This window comes from Microtus oregoni, unplaced genomic scaffold (genome assembly GCF_018167655.1).
Source record: "Microtus oregoni isolate MIOR12 unplaced genomic scaffold, Mior012 000013F_ref0000133, whole genome shotgun sequence".
NCBI lineage: Eukaryota > Metazoa > Chordata > Mammalia > Rodentia > Cricetidae > Microtus > Microtus oregoni.
In genome coordinates this window covers 47,735,532-47,755,371 of record NW_024543072.1, presented here as the reverse complement: position 1 = coordinate 47,755,371, position 19,840 = coordinate 47,735,532, and the positions used below count along the sequence as shown (strand labels likewise).

The window sequence follows — 19,840 nt, the reverse complement described above, 5'->3', positions numbered from 1 at the left end:
AAAATGCAAAATTGATCTGCCATGCTTGATAGCACACATTTGTAACCCAGCATTTGACAGGCTGTCACAGGGGGATCGCCATGAATGCTAGAACAGCCTGGAATTGTTCAATTGCTAAGGGATAATAATATAAATTTCATTTGACAAAGTTACTCTTAGTATTAGGAAGAGATAAGTGATAGATGAGAAGGGTTCATGTATAAAAGTTTAACTGTAGAGTGTGTCTCTCCTTTATTTAGCAGTAAGATCAAGGCTCAACTACATCTGGTCCTTTCTCTTAATAAAGTGTACAATATAGTGTAAAGTGTCAAAGTACTTTGCAAACTGATTACCCTGTAAACAGTGCCACCGTGCTTGCCTGGTCTAGTTATGATTTCCTTGCTGTTCATCTTCACACTAGAGAGAACTATCCGTAAGTAGAGCCAGAGGAATCCCAGATTGCAAACGAAATGCTGATACCAAACAGGACAACTCCATAAAGAGGACCTAAATTCTGCAACAAGAACCTTCAAGTTTCTGACAGATAGAGATGGGTGTTGGGATTGAAGAAGTATCATAACCTTCATGGGTGATCAGTAGCAAAGTAATTCACTAAATCTTGTAGATGCAGCTAGTCTCTGGGTTAGCTCTAAATGCTTCATTCCTGGATGACCCTACAATTCAAATACCAAAAATTAACCTGTGTTCTACTTATTATGACCTTCAGAATTGTCACCTAAGAATGAGAAAAGTTCATCTTTTTATTGACATTATCTTCCTGCCTTCATCAACCCACAAAATAAAGGTAGACAGATAAAATTATGAAAAATATGCATATATGTAAAATGGTCTTGTGATTATAATTACATTTCTCCTTTTCCTTTTCTCCCTCCCATGCCCCACATACTTCTTTTTGCTTTCCTTCACTAATTATTATTGCATTAATATATGTATATACATATGTGTTCCTAAATATAGCCTACTCACTGTATATAATGTCTCAGTACTTAACTTATAGAGTTATATAACTTATAGAGGTTATATGTATACAATCATATGTATTTATTTTATTTTCATTCAGTGTATCAAAATAAAAAATTATATTTTTAATTATGAGTGTTTTAAAGATTTTTATTAATAAATCATGTTAGAACAAAGTCTTTCAAACTAAAATGATTTGAAGAAACTGTCAAAAATTTTTCCAGGATATGATCTAGTACTCATTGCACTGTCTGGAAAATGGGGGTTTTCCTATGGTAAATGAAAATACTTGGCTCCTAGCTCCTTCTTAAACATATATTAAAAATAAGAGACATAATAATAAAGTACATTTATGCCTCTTGGGATAAAATTCTATACTGTAAGGTAAGTCAAAACATAATTAGACAAGAGGTAATTACCCCTTAGAATCCTTTGGCTCTGGGTCACAGAGGAAGGTCGGTAAAAACCTTGAAAACGTGGTCTGGTATAAATTAATAGCTCTCCATTCCAAAGAGCTGATCCATTACATACTGCTGTTGCTATTTCCCTTCTGAATTCTTCTGAGTCTTGTGAGAGTTGCCCACAGATCCATGCTGGATGCCATCACATCATTAACAGTCAAAGAGAGAATATTGATCTGCCAAGAAAATGGAATAGCTAACCTCTCATATCATGCCGATGCCTGGGGAGCAGGGAAAATGGAATATCTTTAAAGAAATCCTTATTTCCTGGAGTTTATCAAGTTATAAAGATCAAACTATAATATGAAACACAGTCATAGATTTATCCCCACAAAAAAAATTCTGTGTGAAACTCCACAACCCATTCAAAAAAAATTCACACTTTATAACAATACGAGAAGGAAGGCAACTCAGAGATAATTTGGCAGGCTTCACGCTATTTTTTAATTAAATATTTTTATAATTATTTGGAAATTTCAACACCAAGCAGGAACTATGTCTCTCCACCCAAAATTAAATCAGAAAGTTTCACGTCTTAAATGTTTTTAAAGGACTATATTTTTTCACTTGCTTTACTGAACATAATGTTTCCAAAATATTTCCATTTTAGAAAGTTAGTAAGCTATACCACTTAATTTGTTATCTCTTATCTTTCAGATTGTGCAGAAAAGAAATCTTCTTGTCATAAAAGAATTTTCAGAAAGAATCCAATGTAGAAATATATCATTTATAAATAGTCAGGATGTGATCTAGGAGCAGGAATGCATGGCTCATTATGACAAGTTATAAATAATGTCAAAAGGTTGTTTTCAAGAAGTTCAACACCAAACCAAAATTGGCCAAAGGAAGCTGTGAGCCAGAACTTGTCTGTCTAAAAAAATGTGTGTATTTGAGAAGATGAGTAGTGTGTGTGTGTATACTGTATTTATTAGTGTGTGCGTGTGGGTGTATGTACGGTAACAACCTACATGTGTACAGATGTGTTCACGGTAACAACCTACATGTGTACAGATGTTCCCACACATGTGCTCAAGCTCATAAGTGAAGCTACTAGCTTTCTTTCCTCAATCATATTTTTCCTGAATGTTCTTTTTTTTATTAATTTTATTGAGTTACACATTTTTCTCTGCTCCCCTCCCTACCTCTTCCCTCCCCTTCAACCTTCTTGCATGGTCCCCATGCTCCCAGTTTACTCAGATCTTATCTTTTTCTACTTCCCATGTAGATTAGATCCATGTATGTCTCTCTTAGAGTATTCATTGTTGTCTAGGTTCTCTGGAATTGTGATTTGTGGGCTGATTTTCTTTGCTTTATGTTTAAAAGCCACTTATGAGTGAGTACATGTGATAATTGTCTTTCTGAGTCTGGGTTACCTCACTCAAAATGAAGTTTTCTAGCGCTATTTTCCTACAAATTTCAAGATGTTATTTTTTTTTCTGCTGTGTAGTACACCATTGTGTAAATGTACCACATTTTCCTTATCCATTCCTCGGTCAAGGGGCATTTTGGTTGTTTCCAGGTTCTGACTATGACAAACAAAACTGCTATGAACATAGTTGAGCACATGTCCTTGTGGCACGATTGAGCATCCTTTGTATATATACCAAAAAGTGGTATTACTGGGTCTTGAGGAAGGTTGTTTCCTAATTTTCTGAGAAATCTCCACATTGATATCCAAAGAGGCCCTACCAGTTTGCATTCCCACCAGCAACGCAGGAGTGTTCCCTTTTCCCCACAACCTCTCCAGCATGAGCAGTCATCAGTGTTTTTGATCTTGGCCATTCTTACAGGTGCAAGATGGAATCTCAGAGTTGTTTTGATTTGCATTTCTCTGATGGCTAAGGATGTTGAGCATTTCCTAAGTGTCTTTCAGTCAATTTAGATTCCTCTGTGGAGAGTTCTCTGTTTAGGTCTGTACTCCACTTTTTAAATGGAATATTTGTTCTTTTGATTACCAATTTCTTGAGTTCTTTGTATATTTTGGAGATCAGAACTCTGTCTGTTGTGAGGTTAGTGGAGATCTTTTTCCATTCTGTAGGCTGTCATTTTGTCTTGCTGACTGTGTCCTTTACTTTGCAGAAGCTTTTCAGTTTCAGAAGGTCCCATTTATTAATTGTTTTTTTCAGTGTCTGTGCTACTGGGGTTGTATTTAGGAAGTGGTCTCCTGCATGTTCTAAGAACTGCCTATTAAATGGTGAAGAATGTGTTGCAGAGTCAAAATACTATATAGGACAAGAAATGTGGCATACAAAAGTCTGACACTTTGAGCCCAAAATATGACTTTTGATTTTTTTCAAGATTTATATAGCTTTTAACATGGAAAATCATGCTTAAATGTGAAATGTTTTCCTATCAATCAAGATTTTTGGAATATTCTTAAATAGACTAAAGACTCCAAAAGGAAATATGCTTTATTTTTAAATTACCAACATAAAAGCAGCTCAACCTTTTGATAACTGCTGTGACAATCATATTTCAAAAACACTAATAATGTAAAGAGCATAATTTTAAATATTTTCAATAACTGAGAAATTCTCTGTCTTGATCACTGATGAATTAAGAAAAAAATGTTTCTAAAACAAGAAATGAGACTGGTATATGCCTCAGAACCAGGCTCATTAAACCTCAGTGTGTCACTTACATTCAGTTGTATTAAATAAATTAAACACCACCCAAACACAGTGGGCAATTTACATTTGCTCTCATGATATCAGATCAATACAAATATTTACAGTGTGTTACATTGAATTTTTAAACTCAAATTAAAAGATGTTCCCTCCTTCAAAAAAAGGACATCTCTTTGTAAAACGTTTGTGAGGATGCTGCTGATAAAACTCCTCAAGCATGAGAGGCCAAGTGGAGAAGGCCCTCTGCACTGGGGACAGGAGAGCTTCCTGCTTAAGAATGCAGGCTCTGGCATTTGAGGGTTCAATTCTGTATCTTCTCGGTTGTCTAAGCATTTAACTCCTTAGTAACAGTTTCTTCATTAGTAAAATAAAAGCAATATCAGAACTACTTCCTCAGATCATGGCACATTTAAATGCGTTAGCCAACAAAAGCATCTGGAGCTGTGACAGTCTTTTAATAAAAATCAATTCATTGCTAATACTATCAATATGTCACTGGTACACACTTGGGTTCACTGTACAGTCAGCTCTTATTTTCCTCAGCTCGCATGCCTGCTCTAATGAGAAACATTTTCTCCAGGAAGAAAACGGATGGATCCTCTTTTGTTGACCCATTTTTAGTAGACTATGAGCCATGCCCCACCTATAAATGTATCCTCAAATGGGATTGATCAGAGCTTGTGTTTTACCTGCCCCATAATCAATTGAAGTCCTGGTCCTACAGGAGCCTTTCAGGCAGAACACCGGCTGATGTGCTGTGCTACCCAGTAAATCTCCAGAAGAACTTATGCCTCAAAGATCGGTATTAGACATATGGTAAAGAGACAGAGACAGTGGCAGAGGGCGAAGGGGAGGGGGAGAGGAAGCGTGTGCTGCAGCAATATCCTGCTTTCCAGAGTAAATTTGCAAATATAAATAAATAAGTAAACAAACACTTAAAATATTTGTTCCATAAAAACAAGATTGCTTAAAGATTTTTTTTTGGAGGAAGACACAAAGTTTCTCCGTTGCCTACAATAAGATTTAATAAAAGCTCTACATTATGTCCCACAAAATCCAGATGTCTCGATCAAATCCCAACCCTCACCAAACTCAGTACCTCTCACTTGTGAAAGGAGGACTCTAACACTGAGCGAAATCCCGATCCCATCAAAATTTCATTTGACAGTAAAAAGGTGTCATTTCTACATAAATGTCATTGTGTGATTATAAGTTCTTTGTTATTTCCAAAAGGGAAATATTGGAACTTTGCAGCCTCTTCACCTGATAACTCATGGATTGAGGGCAAAACTTGGTATTCCTTTTATAAAGATTTGGGAGTTGCATGACCAATACAAAAATACTATAGAAATAATACAAAAGGGGATAAATCTCCCTATAATCATAAGTGTGAAAAGCATCTGAAGGTCTTCAGAATATAAAAGATGCAATTACATTTCAAAAGCATATCATGTCTCCTGTCTAAAGTGAACTGCATGAACCGTTAATAGATGGCCACCGTAAACATCCAGAAACTCTGCCCTCAAATTAGTTAAAATGATGCAAGGTATGTTTCCTGCATCTTTCAGCTGTGCCGTCCTTCCCAAAGCAAATCTCAACTGTGTTCTAACCAAGCAGTTGCAGCGTGTCAATAGGGAGACAGCAGCATTTATTGAGAAATCCACACTGTGTCCTTACAGTTTGCTTCAAAAGAAGGCACATTACAGCAGCAGTGACCATGGTCTCGCCAGAACCTTCTGAGCCCCTCTGAAGTATAACAGGTGAGGATTTAAAAGACTCTAAAGGGAACTGCTACAGTCAGGACAGGAAACAATTAAGGATAAATAAGAGTCTCCACAGAGACAAGACAAATGAAGACATAGTTAAGAAAGTCCTGATGGTGTCACAAACAGGCATATGTTTGGGTAATGGGTTTGGAGAAACGTGAGTGTTATCTGTAATGCAAAAAAGAAAAAAAATGCATTTCTTATGATGATTTTTTTTTAATTTGATGGTGAAATACAGGTTGACTAAGTTGTATCTGTGTGGTTCAGTTGCTTGGTCTATGACAACTTGTATCACCTTGAATTTAAATTTAAAAGAAGAGAATGTATATTTGAATATGCAAAGGCTTTGACCTGAACGCCCCAAAATTATTTCTAAAAATCTTAAAGATTCATAAAATTTCCTAAAGATAGTGATGTGTGAGACTATTGATCACCCTAAGATTTTTGAACAGGTTCAAGTTCCATTGTGTAAATCTGAGGTAAATCGGGCTTTTTTTCTTTCTTTCTTTGCTTCATTTAGTCAGTGAAGCACTAACTAGAGGTATGAAAGAAAGAGATTTAGGTTCCTGGCTTACAGTCAATTTCTCTCTTCTCTGAACCAGTTCATACATCTGGGGCTCTAAGTGGATGCTCAAGAAATAAATACAGTATATTTTTGTTGACAACACAGAAATCCATAAGGATTCGCTCTGAGGACAACAGAGTGACAACCAGCAAGCAAATGACCAAAGTTTACTGAATCCTTGAACTCTAAATCAGGAAGAAAATATTAATACAATCCTTCTAATCACTTTGTCTTTTACGCAGCAAAACTGGGGAGCTGATTTCTAGCAAGCCTACACAATTTACTCTTACGGGAGATAAGAAGAAAACTTTAATGGAGACCAAAGAGAAAAGCGCATATTAAAAGGTGATATCCAACATGTATATAAGGAGATTGAAAAAGAAAAAAAAAAAAGCTAGCACTATGCTTGAGTGGACTCCCTCTTCCTAAGCAGGCAGCATTTTTCCAAACTGCTTCTCCATCTCATCCTATTTTATGTCCCATCCCCCCTTTTAATGTTGGAAGAACATTGTTCATTAGAGAGTTACATTTCAGTTCCATCTCCCTGCCACCACAAATCCTTTAGAAAGGTAAAACTGACTAGGACAGAAAAAAAAAATGTTGTTAGACAAAACATAATGAATCTTTCTTCTTACATGACCACAGGGGGGCCGAAAACCACAGATGAATACCCGTGTTTGTGTCTATAGACTTCATTTACTAGGGGAGTTTATGAAGAGGCTGTAACTACTCAAGAGTCCAGAGAACTAAATTAAGATGTTTCTTGATGTGGGATTACCCTCTGTACGCCGTGAAAACCATTGGTTAATAAAGAAGCTGTTTGGAGGCTGCATAGAGCAGAATAAAGCTAATTTGGGGGGGTGGGGGATAAACTGAATGCTGGAAGAAAGAAGAAAGAGTCATGGAGAAGCCATGGAGTTGCCAGAGGAGAAAGAAGCAAGCCACCAGCAGGAGCACTGCAGGTAGGTCACGAACCTCGTGGTAAAATATAAAATAATAAAAATGGGTTAATTTAAGATATAAGAGTGAGCTAGAAATATGCACAAGCTCATAGGTCAAACAATATTGTAAATAATAGTTTCTGTGTGAGTATTTCAAGACAGAGATGCCTGGAACAAACAAGTGGTCTCCCAACTACAGTTTCTCACCCGTGTTTACTTCCCGAAGTCATAACCTCCTTGTTTTGACTTTGGTTCTGTGGATTTTAATGGAAACACTAATAAAGACTCCTTTTCATCAATAACAGTTATTGTGGAAGGGAGCCAAGAAGTTCACAGAGAATCCTGGCATCCCTCTCCTGACAGGTTGGTGCAAAGGAATAGTCGGAATCTAGGAAGCAAAGGGAAGGGCCAATTACACACCTGACCTTGGCACCTTGGTTTCCGATGACATGACCTCTTTACTGTGCATACTTACTCCTTTTATTAGTTTTCAAATCCTTCCAGATTCTACAACCTAAAAACACGACAGCAAAACAACAGAACATCTCTTCCAACTCTCCTTTCCGTCACCCCTTCTCTTGTCTCCTCTTTGCACAAACATCAAACTATGTGTCTATGATCAGCTCCTCTTCTTCCACATGGAAGTCTCAACTGGTGTCAAATCTGGCCTCGGCACTCAACACTTTGCTAAAATGGCTTAGAGTTAGTCACGGGTGTCCTTCCTGACACTACACCAAGCAAGAGCCATTCTGTCTCCATCTCTGTGATCTCCAGCAACATTTGGCACTAGACTCTCTTCCGGAAATGGTCTCTGTCCTTGCTGGTGCATCATCCTGGCTTCCTCCCTCCTTTTTTATGGTGGTGTCTGGGTCTCTCTATGGCTGACTCTTTCTTCCTCGCCGAGTCAATAAAGATCTTGTAGTTCCTAGAGGATCTTTCCCAGGCAACCTTAGTTGCATTTTTCCAGTGTGATTTCATCCTTGGCAGAGCCTTCAGTCAATAGTCACTACAATGGTAGACTTCATGTCCCACCATAGGGCCTCACACGTGTACACCTTTCATCTAAAACAGCTTCACTACGTTATCATTTGTCATGGTGTCTGGTCCATTTTTACTAAAGTGTCCTGCGTTGTCTCCAACGATACATCAAAACAAAAAGTGCATACTCTTACTCCTACCTTAGAATCTGGTTCTTTCTTACTTAGAACCTGTCAGTCATCTCTGAAAAGAGTATCTATGTCCACCCAGTTAGCTGAATTCAAAATGTAGGCAGTACCTATTCAACCTACATTCATCCACATTCCTCCCATACCCGAACCACCACCAAACCACACCCATTTTACCTACTAAATACTTTTTAAATATTTCCAGTGCCTTCTCATCTCTACCACTACAGCCTTGATCCTACCTCCATTTCCTCAGTTTCCAAAGAACCCAGACTATGGAAGGAGACTCTGATAGTCCTTCCTTAAGGCACTATGAAGTTCTTTTTAGTCCGTTGCCCACTGAAAACAAAGTGGACGTAAGCACCATTACATCATAAACCAATTAGATCCCTCCGATGTTAGGATAAAACTCCAAAGCACAGGCTACATTGGCCTATGCGGTCTGGTTTCCACATTTAAAAACTCACTGTCTTATTTTCTCTTACTTGGTTTGCACGTTCTTATCCCATAGGATCTTTTCTTTGTGCCTCTTTCTAAGCTGGTCTTTCCTTTGCCGTTCCCCTGATTAATTTCTGTTTCTTCCAGGTTTTTAGTTTCATCTTCCCTCCCTGTAAAGAAGCCTTGCCTGCCTCCCTCAACTAATTCATACTCTCCAAGCTACATTTTATATTTTCAACTGTTTAATTTGACTATTTAATCAATTTCTTTCTCCACAGACCACTAGCCAAAGGGGGGAGGGGCGACATCTGGTTTTCGTTTTCAGCCACCACAGTGCCAAGTGAGTGCCTAGCACATTGCAGAAGTTCAGGATCTGCTGAATAAAGGAGCACGTGACAGAACTCAAAACTCGGAGTGCTGAGCCATTACAACAACCTGCAATTGTTGGAGACCCGTGAAAGAAACAAAAGAAGAATGTATCCAGTCCTTTGGGCTATTATTTTTCTAGAACATTTATTTTTCTTAGCACGCAAGTGATAATATCCTAGCCAATTGACTCTCTTCTCTGCTTCAGCACTCATCGCTAACATGAATCATTCTGAATTATTGACTAAGCCCTAACTATGAAAACCTTTCATAAGAGCAGTGCACAATTTTCTTCTGGCAAGGAGTATGTTATCCTGCTTGGTAAAACAGGAGGAAGAAAAGGAGAGAAAGAAGGAGAAGAGGAGGAAAACGAGGTGCTATATAACTGAGCATATTTATATTTTTTGACATTGTCATAGATTTATTTTTTTTTAAATATATTTAAAAGTAACTCACCTTTTACCTTGTACAATTTTTCAAATCCCTTGAAGTTTAGAGCAGTGACCAAAAAAAGAGCAGATATCATTTCTTAATAAAATCATTGGAAGCAGTCATTGGTTTTTCTAGCTGATACACAAGTGTGTATTTCTAAATACTTTCCACATAAACAAAACAGAAAAGCTGTTGTCAAATTGTTGTGTCTCATTTGTATCCTACGTACGCCCTATAGCATGAATTTGTTCTCTCTGTTCACAAAAGAATTCATGAATAGTCAATCTCATCCATAAACTGATTCATGATTAACACAATAACTGTAGATACAGAAATTTTATTAAAATATATAATCCATTTATAAGACAATTTAAACTAGGAATGATTGTGATTGCTTCACTGGTAACTATAATGACGAATTAGTAAATACATCCTATGTATTAGGTGTTTACCATGAGCCTTCGAAACAACCTGAGAAACATAACTTACACTTATTTAAGTTACAGAGTTGGACAGTGAAGCTTGAAAATGTGAAAGATTCATCAGGTGGCTGGAATTAAAACAAGGCTTGAGGCCTTTTCTGTGAGGATCTTTGGAAAATGAACGTGGTGCAGTGGCCTGATTTGTCAGCAAAGGTGCTAAGAAGAGGCGTTGGAGAGAGAGCAGTCATTGGAGAGAGTGAACAGTGCGGGCAATGCTGAACATCTCCAGGCACAGGATTATGCGGGACCCCATCTTGCATTAGTTATAAAGAACAGCTAAAACAAAATAAGGATTAGAAACATAGATGGAAAAAGACCCGAAAGTATGAAAGCAACAGAAGAAAACATAGGAAGATTACTTGAGAACATTGGAATGGACGGGGGGGGGGGGTGAGGCCCCCCACAAAACACAGGAAACAAAGGCAGAAGCAGGCAAATAAGATTACACCAGACTAAAAAACACGACATAATCCCATTCAACCTGTACATGGGATTCAAAAGCTGATGTCACCAGGCATGGTGGTATATGCCATTACTCCCTGCCCTTGGGAGGAAGAGGCAGGCAAATCTCTGAGAGTCCATGGCCAGTCTGGTGTATATAAAGAGTTCCTGGACATGCAGGGTCACACAGGGAGGCCCTGTCTCAAAAGTAGATAGATAGATAGATAGATAGATAGATAGATAGATAGATAGATGATAGAAGATAGATAGATAGATAGATAGATAGATAGATAGATAGATAGATAGATAAGAAAGGTTGAAATCATAGAGACTGTAGAATGACGCTTATCAGAGGCCCGGGAGAGCAAGAGGCAGAGAGGAAGAGCGAGAACAGGTCAGTGGCTCCTAACTGTAGTCAGGAGTAAGTTCTCGTGAATGTTGCATACAATAGTGTCTACAGAGCACAACAATGTTTGTGCATTCCAAAAGAGCTAGAAGAAAGGTGGTACTTGACAACTTTGCAGACAGATGATAAACGTTTGCCGAGGGCACAGATGTGTTTAGTCTGAATTAAACTGTGCGATGGAGGCAGGTGTCTGTGTACTACAGTGGTGGGCCATATTTGTCTTTGATTTTATTTATTGCTTAAAAGTAAGCTTAAATATAAAATAAAAAGGCAACATAGCTAGGACAAGCACCACAAATACTATTTAATTAATCAGCTTTTCTTTACCGGAGTGTCTACTATGTGTTAGACTGTGGGATGCAACACTGAACAACACAGAAACAGCCGTTTACCGTCATTTACATCTTTTGAAACCCACATAGGAATAAATCAGGGTCAAAGTTTAAAAGGGAAACCCCATGGCTGATTCCTTAAGTAACTATCGTCTAGGATTAGTGGTTAAAAAAAAAATCCTCTTTCTCATAGCCTGGACATGGTTCTCCTCATGACCTCCCAGTGTAAACAGATCACATCTGCTCCTTAAAAGGTTCAGCTCTCAGGACAAGTGCGTACATTCAGGACATTCCCTCGAGGAGTTGCTAAGTACAGTTTGGCACCAGAAGTCTCATCGCAATTCCTTGAGTTGCGTCCTTGGCAGGAGGGCACCAAGCTAGTGAGTTTCTACGAGGTCATTTCAACAGTCAAAAACTGATGAGTTGGGACCCACTTGACTCAACATACAACTCTTTGGCGGCGGGGGGTGGGGGTGGCATTTCTTGGGAAGAGATTTCAAAATGACTATTTTTTTAGGACTTAGTGATTATATGAAATAATAATATAAAAATGTATATTTCTTGGACAGCTGAGCAACTGAAATATTTAAGTTGGCAACTGAAAGAAATGAGTAAATCAAAGAGACGAGTGCTTCTGTCAACTATGCCAACTACTATGGGAAAGGAATCTCATAAGCTTAACTATGACTGTCTTTAAAGTTTAGCACTTGAATCGACAACATAAGCCTCTTTTTGAAGTTCCACAATCCCCAGAGAACTCATTAAGGTTCTCACACAGGCTTGTGCACATATATACACATAAACACACAAACACACATGTACACACATACACACACATACATTCTTCCTTCTGTTCCCAGAAAGAGACAGGAGATCTCAATGAGGGGTAGAAACGCTCTAAATATAGAGGCTCAATTTCTTATAAAATCTGTATTTTGCCAATATTGCTATGACAGTTTTTTAAACTAGTATCTTGCATCCATTCTATAACACTGAGCTAACTGTGCAATCGGGGCCTAGAATGTGCCGCATTTATACCCGTCAGTGTGCATCTCTCAATGTCAACCATGTTTCTAAAGACATGTCTTTTCACACAGAGGAAGAACAAGCAAAAGACGCAATTAAGTAAAGGTCAGATACTGCATAATTAAGTGAACTGTAACATTCCCCAGAGCTTCCTACTTATCAAGGAGCTTCACAGAAATCAGGGACAGCCCTGGTGGTAAAGTCCAATATCACTGGCATTTGAAAGAAAGGGGCATAGCCTACATCAACCCTTCGTGGACTGACCTCCTCATAGTTAACAAAGAATTCACTGGCCCAGCGATGCTCTTTATGTCTTGCACGCTTCACCTGCACAAGGCATCGTAATCTCCCATGCCGCTCACTGCAGGTAGATAATAATTCTGTCTTCCCAGATTGAGGGAGATGGCAATGCTGCTACCTTAGCCCTCACAAAGAACACATGCAAAATTTCGGGGGCTCATACTACTTCACAAATGTACCCTCTGAAGCCTGGGTGCTTCTCAAGATGGGGGGCGGTCTCCTGCTTCAGATATTTGGAAACATTGTATATCTTTTGTGCACTTATCATTACTTAAAATGTTAGCTATAATAATGGAACTGTTAGTCTCTGAAAGCACCTGGGAGTAGCAGACTATGAGCCCTCCCCCAGGACATCTACAACCAGGTCCCCCTCCCCCAGTACATCCACATCCTGGTCTCCCTCCCCCAGTACATCCACAACCAGGTCCCCTTCCCCAGTACATCCTCAACCAGGTCCCCTCCCCCAGTACATCCTCAACCAGGTCCCCCTCCCCCAGTACATCCTCAACCAGGTCCCCTCCCCCAGTACATCCTCAACCAGGCCCCCTCCCCCCAGTACATCCTCAACCAGGCCCCCTCCCCCAGTACATCCTCAACCAGGTCCCCCTCCCCCAGTACATCCACATCCTGGTCTCCCTCCCCCAGTACATCCACAACCAGGTCCCCTTCCCCAGTACATCCACATTCAGGTCCTCTCCCCCAGTACATCCTCAACCAGGTCCCCTCCCCCAGTACATCCTCAACCAGGTCCCCCTCCCCCAGTATATCCACATCCTGGTCTCCCTCCCCCAGTACATCCACAACCAGGTCCCCTTCCCCAGTACATCCACATTCTGGTTCCCCTCCCCCAGTACATCCACATCCAGGTTTCCATCTGCCCCCTCCTCCCAGAAACAGACTAGGCGCCCTTGCCCAGGACATCCATACCACCCAGATCCCAGAAGTATTCTGAGATGGGAAGAATTGCCCAGACACTAGATTAATCACACAAACAATTTACAAAAGAAAGAAGGAAAGTCAGAGAGGGAAATAAACACAAAAGCAGAAGTTGGGGACAATGCAAAGGAGTGATCGTATCAAAACAATGCAACCTGAAAAGAAACCACAGCTGGAAAAGGCTAGGCGTGGATCCTGGCAGCTTCCAGAAAAAGGGTAGCTATTGTATTTGGACATGTTGATACTTGGACCTTAACTTTCAAAACAAATAGATAACAAATGACTGTTTTTTAGAACACTAAATTTGTGGCAGTTTGGCAATGCAGATAGGAAATGACCAAAATTAAGAAATCGAGCTCGGCCAGAATTTTCATGGAATCTATCAACTAGAAAGTAAAGAAAAAATTATGAAATTGTTACAAAATAATATGAGGGTGACGGTTTACTGATGATTTGTGGGCGGTAGCATGGCACCCTAACATGAATTAGTATGAAACCATATGAGATCCAGCCTGGGGGTGATCATGAGTTGGTAGTGAGCTAGACAGAAAATTCTATTATCTTAGCTCATAAAATTACAGTCAGGGATTTCATTAAAGAAGAAGAACATTTCATAAGTGCATTCTTTAGTGAACATGATGATTTCTCAGAGTACATGCAAAGACGACTGAGGCTGGGTGGGTCCAGCTTATGCTTGACATGGTGTCCTCTGATGCTGAGACATGAGTATGGAACAGGTCATTCGTTTAAACAGCCCTGCACGTCCTGGGGAAACTATTTTCACTCAAAAGACACTGAACTCCCAGCGAAAGCTTGGCAGATGACTGAAACAGCTTTCCTCGTAGTTCTAAGGATTCACACTGTCCATCAAAATTCTCCCTCAGTATCTCACTCACCATAAGGCTGTGACTGGAGACACCATTTATAGCTCTGGAGTGCTCGAATGCTATGCACTTTGAGTACAAATAATCCCATTAACTGGCTCAGTGATGGCGCCTTCCAAAGCAAACCATTCCTTCTTATCCTTAACCCTCCCTCAGAGCCTCCTTCTGCAATGTCCTGAGCATTGTTTATTGCAGCTGTGTCTAGTTCCTCCTCCAGATGGCTCATCTCTTGAGGACAATATTTGCTGTCTCCTCTATCTCTACATCCTGGCTGTTTCTTCAATTAGTCTACCTACACAGACCCTCGGTCTTATCTTGGCTCGTAAATGAGTGAAGCGAATCTTGCAGCAAAGAGCAGGGAAATCACCTTTCACAAGCTCACAATCTGCCTGGGTTTATCCAAGTTGGTAGGGCTGTCCCACACATTTGAGACAGGCTAAAGCTTGAATCATTTAACTTGAATATGTTTACTGATTATAATCAATTCCAACCAGCAATTGAACACAGCAGTTTTTTGTTTGTTTGGTTGGTTGGTAGACTTTTATTTATGTCTTTTTTGCTTGCTTTTTAATAAACAAAGTCAGAAATATACTCTTGGGCAAATCAATAAACTGAATAAAATCAAATAAAACATTAAGGGGAAAATGATCTCTTCTGGTTTTAAGGCTTAGCTAAAAGATTATTTTTAAACAAAAATCCACCCATATAAAATGAGCAAGACTGCACCAAAGTAAGCATCTTTTTTCCAACTTCCTGGGCCACAGAATAAGGAAACTACGAAGAGCTTTGGTCAATGATTTGTCATTGACCAAATGATAGAGAACTTCTGAGAAAACGATTCATATTCCTGGCTCCTGACCCTCGGGATAGCTTCACTAGCACCGACAGAGCAGTCTAAGACCAGAGGCTCAGCAGCAGGTGTGCGCATGCTCTCCCTTCAGTGGCACTGAAAGCTGCCTACAGATCATGCAGATCATGCTGGGACTAGCATTAACTGCTGAGGTTAAAGTGAATGGAGAGAGCTGGATACAGTAGTGCAAGCCTCTCATCCCAAAGCTGGAAGGTGTGCACCCAGGAGATTAGTGCAAGTTTGGGGCCAGCATAGTAACCTACATAGTGAGTTCCAGGTTAGCTAGAATTATGCACTGAGACCCTGTAAAGACAGCAACAAAATCCCAGCCTTGGTGGTACAAACCTTTAATCCCAGCACTTAGGAGGCAGAGGCAGGTGGATCTCTATGAGTTTTTGGCCAGCCTGATCTGCAGAGTCAGTTCCAGACCAGCCAAGGTGACAAAGTGAAAAGTTGTGTAACAAAAGGGGAGGGGGAATAAAGAGAAGGGAGAGAGAGAAATAGATAGAGGGAGGGAGAAAGGAAAAGAAGGAAGAAAAGAGGCAGCGAGGGAGGGACAGGGACAGAAGGAAGGAAAGAAGGAAGGGAGGGAGGGAGGGAGGGAGGGAGGGGGGGAGGGAGGGAGGGAGGAAAACTAGAGCCTTGTTCATAAGACTGCTGAAAACAGTAGAAAGAGCCCTTCTAAACTTGAAGTTTGCTAGAAAGCTTCTTCAGTGGTTCAGCTAATGAAATTCTCAACTTTCATCAGTTGTGCTGAGGTATAATTTGCTGTCAGTCCTTGACTTTGCTCTTGTTGGGAATTCAATTCTGCATCCTTCCCCAATCCAAATGTTCTGAAATTATTTTCAATAATCACAATCCTGTCACCTTTCAATCTCACTCTGGGGTTTTTGACAAACTTTTCAGCAGAAAGTTAAGTTGACTAAAGCAAATGTTCTTTCTAGCCTCAGGTATCACCTGTGCAAACCCAGGCCATTTATTCTTTGTCAACTGTCCCTCACCGTCTGCACAAGAGAGCACAGACCTTCACCCCACGCATGAAGACTAAAATGTAACCACTGTTCTCTACAGTGTGGCAAGCTGACATAAAATGTTTCTACTTTCCTTCTACCGAAGTGTTTCCCTCCTTAACAATACCTTTCATCTTTCTTGTTTAAACAACAGCAAATATTTCTTGACAATCTACTATGTGTTACACACTGTTGTTGACACAATCAAAATGGTAACTTTTCTCACATGTACTGAAAGGTAGACATGAAACACGGTGCACTGCAATGTGATAACCATGACTCAGACATCTAGGAGTTCATAGAGATGGTTTATACCTAGAAGCCCAGGGGTTTAGGTCTGAACTGATTCTGAAAGGTGACACAGAGCTTCTTTAAGTATTGAAGTTTCATTTCAACAAAGCCCTGGAAGGGAGAAGAATTGTTTGGAAATATATGATTAAGGGCATAGAGTATGGGAGATGTGCACTTTGGGATGGGTTAACATAAACAACACCAGAATGAATTTATCACATTGTTCTCTCAAAATAATAACAATGATAAAGGATAAATGGCATCGGAGGAAAGGGGTATAACCCCAGTTACCTCTGAACACAGGGCTGTGCCAGCCCTGTACAGAAAATCTGGGAATGAATGTGTACAGCAGTTTGGGGCTGACACAATGGAGGATGTAACCAGCAGTCAATGCCATCAGGTCAGGGATGCAGAGCACCCTGCAGTGCCTGGGAGAGCCCTTCTTGGGAAGAACTGTCCCACCCCTGTACTAACAAGGCTCCATTGAATAAAACACACTGCTCTAGGCCTTGTGGCATCAAACACTTCCTCTCCATTCTTTTTGCAGTGTCTCATGAGCCAGAGACTCAGAGATTCAGTAAGGTACTGTTTGCAGAAGGTGCAGGTCACAATTGGTTTCACACCAAGTCCAATTGCAAAGCCCTGATCCATCCATTGGATGGTTTTTATTTTTATTATTATTATCACTGCTATTATATTGCACAGACGTGAAAGGGAAAAGAACAGAAATATAATAGATAAGGGTAATAGATAATAAATAAAGCAATACTTTGAAAATCCAGGCACAGAGATGGCATTTTAGAAAGAACTGAGTGGTTAGCACAGGCTGCAAAAAAAAAAAAAAATTACTGACCAATCACTGTGTGGGCCTGCAGCGACTGTAGAACAGTCGTAGCTCCATCACCAGGAGTACACATGTAAGACTGGTTGGGGCTATAGATTACAAGTAGACTTAATACATACTTTGAGGACATTTGACAATGAATGGATGCATGTTGCTTTGATTAGACAGTAAAGTTATTGAAGCAAATATGTATCCCTATTGTTTATGTCTATGTCAGAGATTATTTGAAGGGAGAAGCTGTATGGTGTGTGTGTGTGCACGTGCATGCGTGTGTGTGTGTGTGTGTGTGTGTGTGTGTGTGTGTGAGAGAGAGAGAGAGAGAGAGAGAGAGAGAGAGAAAGAGCTTATGTGTGTGCATGTGAGTGTGCGTGTATGCATGTTTGTGCATGTGTGTATGTGCCTTTCACAAATAATGTGATAACTTCTTTGCAAGTACCAATCAAGACTGACTGAGGGAAAGTGTCTCATAATAATGGAAGGAGAACACACATTCAGGGATGGAATATGATGAATATTCAAGTGCTGAAGGTTTTTACACACCAAGACTCTGAGCAACTTCTCCCATTCTGCCCAGGTGAAGCTCAGAGAGGAGAGGAAAAGGATCACAGCCATCATGGCTGCTCCAAGATGCAGGAAGCTGATAGTCAGCTGTGACTCTGGCACAAACATTCTGCATCTGAGCAAGAAGAACAAAGAAGGAATAACTACAGGAGCCTCTGACAGAAGTCAGGACAGAGGCACTTGAATTCTCAGAGATGTCACAAGGGCATTCTAGCACAGTCACAGAAAGGGACTCATTCAGGTATGTGGTAGAGAAGAGAGCCATGTCCTCTGTCATTTCTCTGGGCCTACCGTAATTTGTGGCAAAATGTAAGTAAAATTAATAAGAACATTTATGCTGCACAAAAGGGTCAGTGTGGTCATTACGTGACATGATTCCTTAGCAACTCAACATTTGTTCTTTATTACATCACAGCAAGGCTGTGGTCTTTCCAAATGCTGCTGAGCTATTTGCCACAATTTCCATAGCATGTCACGCTAACTTTACTGTGGGGCAATCGTTTTATCCTGTAAAAATTTGTTTCTTGTACTTGTTTAATAAAGTGCTGATTGGTCAGTAGCCAGACAGGAAGTATAGGCGGGGCAACCAGACAGGAAGTAGAGGCAGGACAAGGAGAACAAGAGAATTCTGGGAGAGGAAAGGGTCAGTCTGCAGTCATCACAGAGAAAGCCAGACATAGAGCACGCAAGATGTGACTGCCTTGCCAAAAAAAGGTACCAAGCCACATGGTTAACACAGAGAAGAATTATGGGATAATATAAGTTATAAGAGTTAATAAGAAGCCTGAGTTACTAGGCTAACCAGTTTATAATCAATATAGTAGACCACTGTGTATTTCTTTGGGATTGAATGGCTGTGTGACCAGACAGGACAGAAATCTCTGTCATCATAACTCTTTGGTTTGATTAACCAGTGTCTCAATGGATCCTACGGAGCAACCACACAAACCACATGGACATAATGTGAGCCCAACAACACCCTGTTTTCTCACACCCACTGCCTTCCACCCTGCCTGTCATTTGACCCAACTGTAGAAGCAAGGAACACTAAATGTTTATCAAGTCACATTCAACAAAGCCCCACTGTTAAAAGAAAATTGCTTTATAGATATCAATGATGGTAAAGTTATAAAAAACACTACACATGAATTTAAAATTTGTAAAACGTAACAAAATAATTTTTAACAGAAACAAACGTAATTCATGTTTTCATATTTGTATCTCAAAATGCTTATATATCATAAAATGCTTTATATATCATAAAAATTCTAGTGTTAGTAGTTTTTTAATCTGTTGCTTTGTTACATAGGTATTAATAACCAAGTAATAGTTAAATGTCTATGATTTTTTTCAAAATCATCATGAAACACCTCTACTGAAGAAATTTGTTTAAGACTCTTTTTTCTGAATATTGTTTTGAAAAAAATCACAGTAAAGAAAAATGACATTTAGGGACAGTGCTGTGTCATCACAAAATGAAATAAAGTCCCCGTTCTTCTAAGTGCAGGCTAGGAAATAGCAATGGACTGTTCAACAATCTCAGAAAGCATTTCAGAGGGATTCCATTGTCCCTTGAGACAGTTAACTTCAGCTCATAAAAACGCTAGTGTCTAAGGGCAGAAAATTACAATGGCTTCCTGTAAAAGCCTCCTCTCATCTCTTGGGCTAATTTAAACAATATGGCAAAACTCCAACCCAACCTCAAGCACAGATTTAAAAAGCCTATTATTTAAAGCCCAATCTACGCATTTATCT

General features: G+C 39.8%; 1 protein-coding gene across 1 annotated transcript in view; it reads right to left on the bottom strand.

Moving 5' to 3' along the window:
- Positions 1-19,840, bottom strand: part of Hmcn1 (hemicentin 1) — a 441,231-nt gene that overhangs the window by 367,844 nt on the left and 53,547 nt on the right. The window lies entirely within an intron of this gene.